At 40.3% G+C, this 12,500-nt stretch overlaps 1 protein-coding gene across 1 annotated transcript in view; it reads right to left on the reverse strand.

The window, feature by feature from the left end:
• LOC135572735 (sodium/hydrogen exchanger 9B2-like) overlaps positions 1–12,500 on the reverse strand; it is a 50,668-nt gene that overhangs the window by 8,221 nt on the left and 29,947 nt on the right. The gene's annotated exons all lie outside the window — the stretch shown is intronic.

The raw sequence follows: 12,500 nt of genomic DNA on the forward strand, positions 1-12,500 counted from the left end.
TACAGGAAACAGCCCTTAGTATGTTGAGACATGTAGAGTCTACAGGAAACAGCCCTTAGTATGTTGAGACATGTAGAGTCTACAGGAAACAGCCCTGTAGTATGTTGAGGCATGTAGAGTCTACAGGAAACAGCCCTTAGTATGTTGAGACATGTAGAGTCTACAGGAAACAGCCTTTCGTATGTTGAGACATGTAGAGTCTACAGGAAACAGCCCTTTAGTATGTTGAGACATGTAGAGTCTACAGGAAACAGCCCAGTAGTATGTTGAGGCATGTAGAGTCTACAGGAAACAGCCCTTAGTATGTTGAGACATTTAGTATGAGTCTACAGGAAACAGCCCTTAGTATGTTGAGACATGTAGAGTCTACAGGAAACAGCCCTTAGTATGTTGAAAACAGCCTTTAGTATGTTGAGACATGAGTCTAGACATGTTAGAGTCTACAGGAAACAGCCCTTTAGTATGTTGAGACATGTAGAGTCTACAGGAAACAGCCCTTAGTATGTTGAGACATGTAGAGTCTACAGGAAACAGCCTTTAGTATGTTGAGACATGTAGAGTCTACAGGAAACAGCCCAGCCCTTAGTATGTTGAGACATGTAGAGTCTACAGGAAACAGCCTTTAGTATGTAGAGTCTACAGGAAACAGCCTTTAGTATGTTGAGACATGTAGAGACTACAGGAAACAGCCTTTAGTATGTTGTGTTAGAGTCTACAGGAAACAGCCTTTAGTATGTTGAGACATGTAGAGTCTACAGGAAACAGCCTTTAGTATGTTGAGACATTTAGTATGAGTCTACAGGAAACAGCCCTTAGTATGTTGAGACATGTAGAGTCTACAGGAAACAGCCTTTAGTATGTTGAGACATGTAGAGTCTACAGGAAACAGCCTTTAGTATGTTGAGACATGTAGAGTCTACAGGAAACAGCCTTTAGTATGTTGGAGACAGTGTAGAGTCTACAGGAAACAGCCTTTAGTATGTTGAGACATGTAGAGACTACAGGAAACAGCCTTTAGTATGTAGAGTCTACAGGAAACAGCCTTTAGTATGTTGAGACATGTAGAGTCTACAGGAAACAGCCTTTAGTATGTTGAAACAGCCTTTAGTATGTTGAGACATGTAGAGTCTACAGGAAACAGCCCTTAGTATGTTGAGACATGTAGAGTCTAGAAACAGCCTTTAGTATGTTGAGACATAGAGTCTACAGGAAACAGCCCTTAGTATGTTGAGACATGTAGAGTCTACAGGAAACAGCCTTTAGTATGTTGAGACATGTATATTGAGACTGTAGACAGGAAACAGCCTTTAGTATGTTGAGACATGTAGAGTCTACAGGAAACAGCCTTTAGTATGTTGAGACATGTAGAGTCTACAGGAAACAGCCTTTATGTTGATGTAGAGACAGGAAACAGCCTTTAGTATGAGTCTACAGGAAACAGCCTTTAGTATGTTGAGACATGTAGAGACTACAGGAAACAGCCTTTAGTATGTAGAGTCTACAGGAAACAGCCTTTAGTATGTTGAGACATGTAGAGTCTACAGGAAACAGCCTTAGTATGTATGTAGAGTCTACAGGAAACAGCCTTTAGTATGTTGAGACATGTAGAGTCTACAGGAAACAGCCCTTTAGTATGTTGAGACATGTAGAGTCTACAGGAAACAGCCTTTAGTATGTTAGTCTACAGGAAACAGCCCTTAGTATGTTGAGACATGTAGAGACTACAGGAAACAGCCCTTAGTTGAGACATGTAGAGTCTACAGGAAACAGCCTTTAGTATGTTGAGACATGTAGAGACTACAGGAAACAGCCTTTAGTATGTTGAGAGTCTACAGGAAACAGCCTTTAGTATGTTGAGACATGTAGAGTCTACAGGAAACAGCCTTTAGTATGTTGAGAGTCTACAGGAAACAGCCTTTAGTATGTTGAGACATGTAGAGTCTACAGGAAACAGCCTTTAGTATGTTGAGACATGTAGAGTCTACAGGAAACAGCCTTTAGTATGTAGAGTCTACAGGAAACAGCCTAGTATGTTGAGACATGTAGAGTCTACAGGAAACAGCCTTTAGTATGTTGAGACATGTAGTATGTCTACAGGAAACAGCCCTTAGTATGTATGTTGAGACATGTAGAGTCTACAGGAAACAGCCTTTAGTATGTTGAGACATGTAGAGTCTACAGGAAACAGCCTTTAGTATGTTGAGAGTCTACAGGAAACAGCCTTTAGTATGTTGAGACATGTAGAGTCTACAGAAACAGCCTTTAGTATGTAGAGTCTACAGGAAACAGCCTTTAGTATGTTGAGACATGTAGAGTCTACAGGAAACAGCCTTTAGTATGTTGAGAGTAGAGTCTACAGGAAACAGCCTTTAGTATGTTGAGTCTACAGGAAACAGCCTTTAGTATGTTGAGACATGTAAAGACTACAGGAAACAGCCTTTAGTATGTAGAGTCTACAGGAAACAGCCTTTAGTATGTTGAGACATGTAGAGTCTACAGGAAACAGCCCTTAGTATGTTGAGCCATGTAGAGTCTACAGGAAACAGCCTTTAGTATGTTGAGACATGTATGTTGAGTCTACAGAAACAGCCCTTAGTATGTTGAGACATGTAGAGTCTGAGACATGGAAACAGCCTTTAGTATGTAGAGACATGTATGTTGAGACATGTAGAGTCTACAGGAAACAGCCTTTAGTATGTTGAGACATGTAGAGTCTACAGGAAACAGCCTTTAGTATGTTGAGACATGTAGAGTCTACAGGAAACAGCCTTTAGTATGTTGAGACATGTAGAGTCTACAGGAAACAGCCTTTAGTATGTAGAGTCTACAGGAAACAGCCTTTAGTATGTTGAGACATGTAGAGTCTACAGGAAACAGCCTTTAGTATGTTGAGACATGTAGAGTCTACAGGAAACAGCCTTTAGTATGTAGAGTCTACAGGAAACAGCCTTTAGTATGTTGAGACATGTAGAGTCTACAGGAAACAGCCTTTAGTATGTTGAGACATGTAGAGTCTACAGGAAACAGCCTTTAGTATGTTGAGACATGTAGAGTCTACAGGAAACAGCCTTTAGTATGTTGAGACATGTAGAGACTACAGGAAACAGCCTTTAGTATGTTGAGACATGTAGAGTCTACAGGAAACAGCCTTTAGTATGTTGAGACATGTAGAGTCTACAGGAAACAGCCTTTAGTATGTTGAGACATGTATGTTGAGTCTACAGGAAACAGCCTTTAGTAGTCTACAGAAACAGCCTTTAGTATGTTGAGTCTACAGGAAACAGCCCTTAGTATGTTGAGACATGTAGAGTCTACAGGAAACAGCCTTTAGTATGTTGAGTCATGTAGAGTCTACAGGAAACAGCCCTTTAGTATGTTGAGACATGTAGAGTCTACAGGAAACAGCCTTTAGCCTTTGAGACATGTAGAGTCTACAGGAAACAGCCTTTAGTATGTTGAGACATGTAGAGACTACAGAAACAGCCTTTAGTATGTATAGTCTACAGGAAACAGCCCTTAGTATGTTGAGACATGTAGAGACTACAGGAAACAGCCTTTAGTATGTAGAGTCACAGGAAACAGCCTTTAGTATGTTGAGACATGTAGAGTCTACAGGAAACAGCCTTTAGTATGTAGAGACATGTACAGGAAACAGCCCTTAGTATGTTGAGACATGTAGAGACTACAGGAAACAGCCTTTAGTATGTTGAGACATGTAGAGTCTACAGGAAACAGCCCTTTAGTATGTTGAGACATGTAGAGTCTACAGGAAACAGCCCTTAGTATGTTGAGACATGTAGAGTCTACAGGAAACAGCCTTTAGTATGTTGAGACATGTAGAGACTACAGGAAACAGCCTTTAGTATGTTGAGACATGTAGAGTCTACAGGAAACAGCCTTTAGTATGTTGAGACATGTAGAGTCTACAGGAAACAGCCTTTAGTATGTTGAGACATGTAGAGTCTACAGGAAACAGCCTTTAGTATGTTGAGACAGGAAACAGCCTGTATGTTGAGACATGTAGTCTACAGGAAACAGCCTTTAGTATGTTGAGACATGTAGAGTCTACAGGAAACAGCCTTTAGTATGTTGAGACATGTAGAGTCTACAGGAAACAGCCTTTAGTATGTATGTCTACAGAAACAGCCTTGTATGTTGAGTCTAGACAGCCTTTAGTATGTAGAGTCTACAGGAAACAGCCTTTAGTATGTTGAGACATGTAGAGTCTACAGGAAACAGCCTTTAGTATGTTGAGACATGTAGAGTCTACAGGAAACAGCCTTTAGTATGTTGAGGAAACATTAGTAGAGTCTACAGGAAACAGCCTTTAGTATGTTGAGTCTACAGGAAACAGCCCTGTATGTTGAGTGTAGAGTCTACAGGAAACAGCCTTTAGTATGTTGAGACATGTAGAGTCTACAGGAAACAGCCTTTAGTATGTTGAGACATGTAGAGTCTACAGGAAACAGCCTTTAGTATGTTGAGACATGTAGAGTCTACAGGAAACAGCCTTTAGTATGTTGAGACATGTAGAGTCTACAGGAAACAGCCTTTAGTATGTTGAGACATGTAGAGTCTACAGGAAACAGCCTTTAGTATGTTGAGACATTTAGTATGAGTCTACAGGAAACAGCCCTTAGTATGTTGAGACATGTAGAGTCTACAGGAAACAGCCCTTTAGTATGTTGAGACATGTAGAGTCTACAGGAAACAGCCTTTAGTATGTTGAGACATGTAGAGTCTACAGGAAACAGCCTTTAGTATGTTGAGACATGTAGAGTCTACAGGAAACAGCCTTTAGTATGTTGAGACATGTAGAGTCTACAGGAAACAGCCCTTAGTATGTTGAGACATGTAGAGTCTACAGGAAACAGCCCTTAGTATGTTGAGACATGTAGAGTCTACAGGAAACAGCCTTTATGTATGTTTAGTCAGCCTTAGTACATGTTGAGTCTAAAAACAGCCTTTAGTATGTTGAGACATGTAGAGACTACAGGAAACAGCCTTTAGTATGTTGAGTCTACAGGAAACAGCCTTTAGTATGTTGAGACATGTAGAGTCTACAGGAAACAGCCCTTAGTATGTTGAGACATGTAGAGTCTACAGGAAACAGCCTTTAGTATGTTGAGACATGTAGAGTCTACAGGAAACAGCCTTTAGTATGTTGAGACATGTAGAGTCAGGAAACAGCCTTTAGTCTGTAGAGACAGGAAACAGCCCTTTTAGTATGTTGAGACATGTAGAGACTACAGGAAACAGCCTTTAGTATGTATGTTGAGTCTACAGGAAACAGCCTTTAGTATGTTGAGACATGTAGAGTCTACAGGAAACAGCCTTTAGTATGTTGAGACATGTAGAGTCTACAGGAAACAGCCTTTAGTATGTATAGTCTACAGGAAACAGCCCTTAGTATGTTGAGACATGTAGAGTCTACAGGAAACAGCCTTTATGTATGTAGAGTCTACAGGAAACAGCCTTTAGTATGTTGAGACATGTAGAGTCTACAGGAAACAGCCTTTAGTATGTTGAGACATGTAGAGTCTAGCAGTATGTTGAGACATGTTGAGTCAGCAGCCTTTAGTATGTTCTACAGAAACAGCCTTTAGTATGTTGAGACATGTAGAGTCTACAGGAAACAGCCTTTAGTATGTTGAGACATGTAGAGTCTACAGGAAACAGCCTTTAGTATGTAGAGTCTACAGGAAACAGCCTTTAGTATGTTGAGACATGTAGAGTCTTTAGTATGTAGAGTCTACAGGAAACAGCCTTTAGTATGTTGAGACATGTAGAGTCTACAGGAAACAGCCTTTAGTATGTTGAGACATGTAGAGACTACAGGAAACAGCCTTTAGTATGTTGAGTCTAGAGTATGTTGAGACATGTAGAGTCTACAGGAAACAGCCTTTAGTTAGAGTCTACAGGAGCCTTTAGTATGTAGAGACATGTAGAGTCTACAGGAAACAGCCTTTAGTATGTTGAGACATGTAGAGACTACAGGAAACAGCCTTTAGTATGTAGAGTCTACAGGAAACAGCCTTTAGTATGTTGAGACATGTAGAGTCTACAGGAAACAGCCTTTAGTATGTTGAGACATGTAGAGTCTACAGGAAACAGCCTTTAGTATGTTGAGACATGTAGAGTCTACAGGAAACAGCCTTTAGTATGTTGAGACATGTAGAGTCTACAGGAAACAGCCCTTAGTATGTTGAGACATGTTGAGTCTACAGGAAACAGCCCTTTAGTATGTTGAGACATGTAGAGTCTACAGGAAACAGCCTTTAGTATGTAGAGTCTACAGGAAACAGCCTTTAGTATGTTGAGACATGTAGAGACTACAGGAAACAGCCTTTAGTATGTAGAGTCTACAGGAAACAGCCTTTAGTATGTTGAGACATGTAGAGACTACAGGAAACAGCCTTTAGTATATATAGTCTACAGGAAACAGCCCTTAGTATGTTGAGACATGTAGAGACTACAGGAAACAGCCTTTAGTATGTAGAGTCTACAGGAAACAGCCTTTAGTATGTTGAGACATGTAGAGTCTACAGGAAACAGCCTTTAGTATGTTGAGACATGTAGAGTCTACAGGAAACAGCCTTTAGTATGTATAGTCTACAGGAAACAGCCCTTAGTATGTTGAGACATGTAGAGACTACAGGAAACAGCCTTTAGTATGTATAGTCTACAGGAAACAGACTTTAGTATGTTGAGACATGTTGAGTCTACAGGAAACAGCCTTTAGTATGTTGAGACATGTAGAGTCTACAGGAAACAGCCTTTAGTATGTTGAGACATGTAGAGTCTACAGGAAACAGCCTTTAGTATGTAGAGTCTACAGGAAACAGCCTTTAGTATGTTGAGTCTACAGGAAACAGCCTTTAGTATGTTGAGACATGTAGAGACTACAGGAAACAGCCTTTAGTATGTAGAGTCTACAGGAAACAGCCTTTAGTATGTTGAGACATGTAGAGACTACAGGAAACAGCCTTTAGTATATATATAGTCTACAGGAAACAGCCCTTAGTATGTTGAGACATGTAGAGACTACAGGAAACAGCCTTTAGTATGTAGAGTCTACAGGAAACAGCCTTTAGTATGTTGAGACATGTAGAGTCTACAGGAAACAGCCTTTAGTATGTTGAGACATGTAGAGTCTACAGGAAACAGCCTTTAGTATGTATAGTCTACAGGAAACAGACTTTAGTATATTGAGACATGTTGAGTCTACAGGAAACAGCCTTTAGTATGTTGAGACATGTAGAGTCTACAGGAAACAGCCTTTAGTATGTTGAGACATGTAGAGTCTACAGGAAACAGCCTTTAGTATGTAGAGTCTACAGGAAACAGCCTTTAGTATGTTGAGTCTACAGGAAACAGCCCTTTAGTATGTTGAGACATGTAGAGTCTACAGGAAACAGCCCTTTAGTATGTTGAGGCATGTAGAGTCTACAGGAAACAGCCCTTAGTATGTTGAGACATGTAGAGTCTACAGGAAACAGCCTTTAGTATGTTGAGACATGTATAGACTACAGGAAACAGCCTTTAGTATGTTTAGTCTGCAGGAAACAGCCCTTAGTATGTTGAGACATGTAGAGTCTACAGGAAACAGCCTTTAGTATGTTGAGACATGTATAGACTACAGGAAACAGCCTTTAGTATGTTTAGTCTACAGGAAACAGCCCTTAGTATGTTGAGACATGTAGAGTCTACAGGAAACAGCCTTTAGTATGTAGAGTCTACAGGAAACAGCCTTTAGTATGTTGAGACATGTAGAGTCTACAGGAAACAGCCCTTAGTATGTTGAGACATGTAGAGTCTACAGGAAACAGCCTTTAGTATGTTGAGACATGTAGAGTCTACAGGAAATAGCCCTTAGTATGTTGAGACATGTAGAGTCTACAGGAAACAGCCTTTAGTATGTAGAGTCTACAGGAAACAGCCTTTAGTATGTTGAGACATGTAGAGACTACAGGAAACAGCCTTTAGTATGTAGAGTCTACAGGAAACAGCCTTTAGTATGTTGAGACATGTAGAGACTACAGGAAACAGCCTTTAGTATGTAGAGTCTACAGGAAACAGCCTTTAGTATGTTGAGACATGTAGAGTCTACAGGAAACAGCCTTTAGTATGTATAGTCTACAGGAAACAGCCCTTAGTATGTTGAGACATGTAGAGACTACAGGAAACAGCCTTTAGTATGTATAGTCTAGAGGAAACAGACTTTAGTATGTTGAGACATGTTGAGTCTACAGGAAACAGCCTTTAGTATGTTGAGACATGTAGAGTCTACAGGAAACAGCCTTTAGTATGTAGAGTCTACAGGAAACAGCCTTTAGTATGTTGAGACATGTAGAGTCTACAGGAAACAGCCTTTAGTATGTTGAGACATGTAGAGTCTACAGGAAACAGCCTTTAGTATGTAGAGTCTACAGGAAACAGCCTTTAGTATGTTGAGTCTACAGGAAACAGCCCTTTAGTATGTTGAGACATGTAGAGTCTACAGGAAACAGCCCTTTAGTATGTTGAGGCATGTAGAGTCTACAGGAAACAGCCCTTAGTATGTTGAGACATGTAGAGTCTACAGGAAACAGCCTTTAGTATGTTGAGACATGTATAGACTACAGGAAACAGCCTTTAGTATGTTTAGTCTACAGGAAACAGCCCTTAGTATGTTGAGACATGTAGAGTCTACAGGAAACAGCCTTTAGTATGTAGAGTCTACAGGAAACAGTCTTTAGTATGTTGAGACATGTAGAGTCTACAGGAAACAGCCTTTAGTATGTTGAGACATGTAGAGTCTACAGGAAACAGCCTTTAGTATGTTGAGACATGTAGAGTCTACAGGAAACAGCCCTTAGTATGTTGAGACATGTAGAGTCTACAGGAAACAGCCTTTAGTATGTTGAGACATGTAGAGTCTACAGGAAACAGCCCTTAGTATGTTGAGACATGTAGAGTCTACAGGAAACAGACTTTAGTATGTTGAGACATGTTGAGTCTACAGGAAACAGCCTTTAGTATGTAGAGTCTACAGGAAACAGCCTTTAGTATGTAGAGTCTACAGGAAACAGCCTTTAGTATGTTGAGACATGTAGAGTCTACAGGAAACAGCCTTTAGTATGTAGAGTCTACAGGAAACAGCCCTTAGTATGTTGAGACATGTAGAGTCTACAGGAAACAGCCCTTTAGTATGTAGAGTCTACAGGAAACAGCCTTTAGTATGTAGAGACATGTAGAGTCTACAGGAAACAGCCTTTAGTATGTAGAGTCTACAGGAGACAGCCTTTAGTATATTGAGACATGTAGAGTCTACAGGAAACAGCCCTTATGTTGAGACATGTAGAGTCTACAGGAAACAGCCCTTTAGTATGTTGAGACATGTAGAGTCTACAGGAAACAGCCTTTAGTATGTTGAGACATGTAGAGTCTACAGGAAACAGCCTTTAGTATGTTGAGACATGTAGAGTCTACAGGAAACAGCCTTTAGTATGTAGAGTCTACAGGAAACAGCCTTTAGTATGTTGAGTCTACAGGAAACAGCCCTTTAGTATGTTGAGACATGTAGAGTCTACAGGAAACAGCCCTTTAGTATGTTGAGGCATGTAGAGTCTACAGGAAACAGCCCTTAGTATGTTGAGACATGTAGAGTCTACAGGAAACAGCCTTTAGTATGTTGAGACATGTAAAGACTACAGGAAACAGCCTTTAGTATGTTTAGTCTACAGGAAACAGCCCTTAGTATGTTGAGACATGTAGAGTCTACAGGAAACAGCCTTTAGTATGTTGAGACATGTAGAGACTACAGGAAACAGCCTTTAGTATGTAGAGTCTACAGGAAACAGCCTTTAGTATGTTGAGACATGTAGAGTCTACAGGAAACAGCCTTTAGTATGTAGAGTCTACAGGAAACAGCCTTTAGTATGTTGAGACATGTAGAGTCTACAGGAAACAGCCCTTAGTATGTTGAGACATGTAGAGTCTACAGGAAACAGCCTTTAGTATGTTGAGACATGTAGAGTCTACAGGAAACAGCCCTTAGTATGTTGAGACATGTAGAGTCTACAGGAAACAGCCTTTAGTATGTAGAGTCTACAGGAAACAGCCTTTAGTATGTTGAGACATGTAGAGACTACAGGAAACAGCCTTTAGTATGTAGAGTCTACAGGAAACAGCCTTTAGTATGTTGAGACATGTAGAGACTACAGGAAACAGCCTTTAGTATGTATAGTCTACAGGAAACAGCCCTTAGTATGTTGAGACATGTAGAGACTACAGGAAACAGCCTTTAGTATGTATAGTCTAGAGGAAACAGACTTTAGTATGTTGAGACATGTTGAGTCTACAGGAAACAGCCTTTAGTATGTTGAGACATGTAGAGTCTACAGGAAACAGCCTTTAGTATGTAGAGTCTACAGGAAACAGCCTTTAGTATGTTGAGACATGTAGAGTCTACAGGAAACAGCCTTTAGTATGTTGAGACATGTAGAGTCTACAGGAAACAGCCTTTAGTATGTTGAGTCTACAGGAAACAGCCTTTAGTATGTTGAGACATGTAGAGTCTACAGGAAACAGCCTTTAGTATGTTGAGTCATGTAGAGTCTACAGCCTTTAGAAACAGTATGTTGAGACATGTAGAGTCTACAGGAAACAGCCTTTAGTATGTAGAGACTACAGGAAACAGCCTTTAGTATGTTGAGACATGTAGAGTCTACAGGAAACAGCCCTTAGTATGTTGAGACATGTAGAGTCTACAGGAAACAGCCTTTAGTATGTTGAGACATGTAAAGACTACAGGAAACAGCCTTTAGTATGTTGAGACTACAGGAAACAGCCTTTAGTATGTTGAGTCTACAGGAAACAGCCTTTAGTATGTTGAGACATGTAGAGTCTACAGGAAACAGCCTTTAGTATGTTGAGACATGTAGAGTCTACAGGAAACAGCCCTTAGTATGTTGAGACATGTAGAGTCTACAGGAAACAGCCTTTAGTATGTTGAGACATGTAGAGTCTACAGGAAACAGCCCTTAGTATGTTGAGACATGTAGAGTCTACAGGAAACAGCCCTTAGTATGTTGAGACATGTAGAGTCTACAGGAAACAGCCCTTAGTATGTTGAGACATGTAGAGTCTACAGGAAACAGCCCTTAGTATGTTGAGACATGTAGAGACTACAGGAAACAGCCTTTAGTATGTTGAGACATGTAGAGTCTACAGGAAACAGCCTTTAGTATGTAGAGACATGTAGAGTCTACAGGAAACAGCCTTTAGTATGTAGAGTCTACAGGAAACAGCCCTTAGTATGTTGAGACATGTAGAGTCTACAGGAAACAGCCTTTAGTATGTTGAGACATGTAGAGTCTACAGGAAACAGCCCTTTAGTATGTTGAGACATGTAGAGTCTACAGGAAACAGCCTTTAGTATGTTGAGACATGTAGAGACTACAGGAAACAGCCCTTTAGTATGTAGAGTCTACAGGAAACAGCCTTTAGTATGTTGAGACATGTAGAGACTACAGGAAACATCCTTTAGTATGTAGAGTCTACAGGAAACAGCCTTTAGTATGTTGAGACATGTAGAGACTACAGGAAACAGCCCTTTAGTATGTAGAGTCTACAGGAAACAGCCTTTAGTATGTTGAGACATGTAGAGACTACAGGAAACAGCCCTTTAGTATGTTGAGACATGTAGAGTCTACAGGAAACAGCCTTTAGTATGTAGAGTCTACAGGAAACAGCCTTTAGTATGTAGAGTCTACAGGAAACAGCCTTTAGTATGTAGAGACATGTAGAGTCTACAGGAAACAGCCTTTAGTATGTAGAGTCTACAGGAAACAGCCTTTAGTATGTTGAGACATGTAGAGACTACAGGAAACAGCCTTTAGTATGTTGAGACATGTAGAGTCTACAGGAAACAGCCCAGTAGTATGTTGAGACATGTAGAGTCTACAGGAAACAGCCTTTAGTATGTTGAGACATGTAGAGTCTACAGGAAACAGCCTTTAGTATGTTGAGACATGTAGAGTCTACAGGAAACAGCCTTTAGTATGTAGAGTCTACAGGAAACAGCCTTTAGTATGTTGAGACATGTAGAGACTACAGGAAACAGCCTTTAGTATGTTGAGACATGTAGAGTCTACAGGAAACAGCCCAGTAGTATGTTGAGACATGTAGAGTCTACAGGAAACAGCCTTTAGTATGTTGAGACATGTAGAGTCTACAGGAAACAGCCCTTAGTATGTTGAGACATGTAGAGTCTACAGGAAACAGCCTTTAGTATGTTGAGACATGTAGAGACTACAGGAAACAGCCCTTTAGTATGTTGAGACATGTAGAGTCTACAGGAAACAGCCTTTAGTATGTTGAGACATGTAGAGTCTACAGGAAACAGCCTTTAGTATGTTGAGACATGTAGAGTCTACAGGAAACAGCCTTTAGTATGTAGAGTCTACAGGAAACAGCCTTTAGTATGTAGAGTCTACAGGAAACAGCCTTTAGTATGT

Source organism: Oncorhynchus nerka, linkage group LG8 (genome assembly GCF_034236695.1).
Source record: "Oncorhynchus nerka isolate Pitt River linkage group LG8, Oner_Uvic_2.0, whole genome shotgun sequence".
NCBI lineage: Eukaryota > Metazoa > Chordata > Actinopteri > Salmoniformes > Salmonidae > Oncorhynchus > Oncorhynchus nerka.